This window comes from Helianthus annuus, chromosome 4 (genome assembly GCF_002127325.2).
Source record: "Helianthus annuus cultivar XRQ/B chromosome 4, HanXRQr2.0-SUNRISE, whole genome shotgun sequence".
NCBI lineage: Eukaryota > Viridiplantae > Streptophyta > Magnoliopsida > Asterales > Asteraceae > Helianthus > Helianthus annuus.
The window spans coordinates 189,797,623-189,801,695 of NC_035436.2; positions in this window are offsets into that span (position 1 = coordinate 189,797,623).

Sequence of the window (4,073 nt, forward strand, 5' to 3'; positions counted from 1 at the left end):
TAATAAGGGACTTACAAGAATGATAGGTGAGATTATTAACCAATATACCCGTTTTTACCCAAAAGACTTATCCCTCCACGGGATACCCACTGACTGTCCCCAACCACTGGGACGCATGCTCGAATGTAGTGAACTCACATCGGTTTGCTCGGTTAGACTAAAAGCTCGTGTTACAGTTGATTAATCAAGTCCTATCGTGGTTAACAGAGTCAGTCAATTTCATGAATTCACCATTCTCGTATCGGGTTACACATAATATTCAGACAAGAATTAATCAAGCACATTTCATCACATATGTCATAGTAAGCATCTGAATTATAGTACATTCACAACACCAATTCACAAAACAATTTCCATGAGGTTTATGCATATATACACAAGACCCAATTATTACTTGCCATAATTTCCTATTGCCAAATATTAACAGTTTATGCATATTGCATGTAAATCACCCAATAGTCCAGCCGGCCCAACATACCCCTATATATCTTGGTGCGGCCCAAACGCACCGATTAACTTACAGCCCATCCGAACGAGGTGGCCTCGGTTGCTTGTAACCGTGTGTAGTTCCCAGGTGTGACCCCAATTAGAAACAGTCCAAGATCAGTGTTTCGATAGTGTTTCTCAATTGTTCGATCCATGGAGCCCACCTAGCAAGATTATTTGTTCATCTTATGGAGCAGCCTAAACTATCTTCATTGATGTGTGCGTTATGTACGACTCCCCCACTAGTCAACCACCCAATATTAACTCAAACAATATGAATGAAATCGGTTAGAATATTCAGTCCACATAAAATGCCCAGATCATGAGTACCATGTTCATAACAGTGGCCCAAATTCATTTACTTCATGTCATCTAATGAACAATCAGATCATGCATTCATGAATTACATTCCTATGGTTGAGATACACCTAATCAAGGCCACATCATGTGATTTATAATTTAGAAACTCATGCATACGTAATCTACCCTTTGCTAGTGGACCCATCACTATTAATGTTTGCACATAGTTTGATCATGAACACACGTACGTGGCTGCCAATTTGTACCAGATTATTTTCTTTAACAAACTCTAACATGCTAAACAAATGGGTTGTTACTGCTACTCGTACATCGCCATCAATTATGGTTCCTATATCGATCACATTATAACCATATAATTTATCATGCATAGGTGACCTATTCAGATTCGTTTCACAACCCTAAACTCGCAACAATCCTTTGGCTATTATTACCGAGTACTCTATGCTATTGCTATTGTTTCGGAGACAATCTACCCGGATCGGATCGGTGAACAACCCGGCCGTATTAACCTAATCTGTATGTGTTTTTAACAGGTTCGACTCATTAGTAATTATTTGTGATAAATCTATATAATGTTGGACACCCTCAATCCCTAAGACTTCGATGATCATACAGGTTCACAACACAATCATTCGATATCACATAGAAACAGTATTATATAAGCATGAATAATCAGTAGTCAAGAATACATAGAAACAGTATTATATAAGCATGAATAATCAGCAGTCAAGAATCACTAACCAAAGATTTGAGTCGCACAAGATGATATCTCAAAGGAAAAGGGGGGGGGGTTTCACTGCCGTCACACACGATGGGTAGATAGGGTTTTGCTAAGTGATGATTGGGAAATAATAAGAGGGGTTTACATACATGAGCTGATCAGTTATAAACACAATACTATTCTAAAATCCTTGAGGATAGGTGGGCCGGTTACAAGTTGGGCTACAAGGAAATAGGCCGCCCAACTCTAGGAGTGCAAGGTTGGGCTCATGTATGAAATCATAAAGAGTTATTGTGGTCCAAGGCCCAAACAAAATAAATAACGGAATTACCAATAATTAACAGAGTTAAGATCATAAGATTTAAACGTAACTAACCTTGACAATTCAGGTTGTCACAGGGTATTAACTCGATCGCTATTACGATTCAACGTCCGATCGATTGAAACTATCCAACGATTGTTTAAGTGCTGCTCAAATCTGGGTTTATACTTTGTTATTCGTTGTGATTCCGACAGGATATTTGGGTATTGCCCAAATCCGGGCTATGCTCTGTTATTCGTTGCGAATCCGCTGGATATTTAAGTATTGCACTTTGTCAATCGTTGTGAGGGTTTAATCTCGTGAATTGTCGTAAATGTCGTATTAGTTACTAACCCAGTTTGTGTGCATTGTTATTTAAATTAGGATTACACAAGGCAAATCAGTAGGCTTATACACTGCTCGTTAAATCTGCAATGTGAGTCATTCTCTTTTTATCAACTGTTTTACAATACTCCAAATTATTTTCCAAAGTTATAATTACAGGGATTACGTCTTTGTAGTCTTCAATTACAGCCGGTATGTGGGGTATTGTGCACATTACTATTGTTTTATCAGTTTAGGTGGGCGTACCTAAATCATGATACACTTTTAGGTGAACGGACCTAAATAGTGATTTACGTCACTTGTGGGTGAACGGACCCAACAGTGATATGACCACAGTCACAGATCCGGCTGAGTGACAAATACTGTGGGTAGTTGGTTGATATGGAAACATTGTAATCGCTCTTAATACTGTAAATTATAACAAAATGTGTCAATTTCACTAAACTGAATGATTCACTCAGTATTTCCCCGCTGACAAAACCTTTTTCAAACATGTTTCAGGTGATCTAATGTGATCCAAGAAAAGTGCCGTGAAGCACTATCAGCTTAAAAGAGTGGCTCAGTGTAAATAAATAAAGAAACATGTTTTGAGAAATAAAGATTTCCCCGTGAAATCACCTTATTGTAAATTACAGGGTTTATCCCTAAACTTTGTATAATAAAGTAAATGGGCATTTTAGTATTAAAAGATCCTGTATTAAAAGACTTCCGCTGTCACTTTAAATTAACTACCACGGGATTTCCTGCCTCGCGGCTCTGGACCGGGTCAAACCGGGGCCAAGGGCCGTGACATCGGATCTGCCCCTGGATCTCGAATTTCAGCAGAAATGAAATTATCCACATGTTGGGCATCTTTTATTCTGCATTCTGGTGCAACCCAGAGCAACATATGACAATGTGGAAGGCCTCTTTTCTGAAATTCAATTGTATAAAGATCTGAAAAGCAAAAAAGCGGACATAAGGAAAGGAAATGCAAAAAAAAAATGTATGTGGGTAAATCTTTTTTTTTCATACCTGCTACAACACTACCAAAAGTCTTTTGTGTTTTTAAGAACTTTAGTAGTGATTCAACCTTCAGTTGTAAAATTCTTGCAATAATGTCAGGTCTTTCTTTGGCGCCTGTGCAATCAGCGTGATTCAAGTAGCGTCTGATTTCTGGCCACTTAACGTTGCACGTAAATGTTATGAAGTATTGTGGATTACCATGGACTCTACAAATAGCGAGCGCATCCTGATAATGCTTGTACATATACCTTGGCCCACCTGTGAATGAGGATGGTAGAATGGTTCTTTTACCAACATTACGACCCTCAGTCTCACCCTTGGAGAAAGCATCATGGATACCGCGAAGAAACTCAGAACGAAAACGATTTTGGTTAGCACGATAGTAGTCAAGCCTACATTGCTCTATGCACACATACGCGTCAACTAAATATTGTTGCAAAAGACGACCAGCTTTCAACAACAAAGTGTATACACCTATGCGATCATGTATCTGATAAGCGTAGAACATGTTCATCGTCAAATTTTGATCCTCTATAGTGCGCGACCAGATAAACGTAAATCAGGGGACCAACCTTGCTCTGCAAAGGGGAAGAGCAACGGGTACTGAAGCGGCATATACGAAGAATGCAACTTGCTAACGCGTCTTGGATTACCATCTTTGCTATGGATAACGATGTCATAGTCAGTTGCTAACGGATCGTTATCACAGATAATAGCACCAAGAGTTCCAGTAGATGGCATTTCATAGTTTTTTCGAGTATGACTGTTGTACAGTTTTATCGCAAAATTTGCTACCTCCTGAAGAGAACATATATCTCTTGCGCTCCTAAAAAGCTTTACATACCCGTTCACATCTGAAAGAACTCGAGCAACAGTAGAAACAATGCCTGCTGA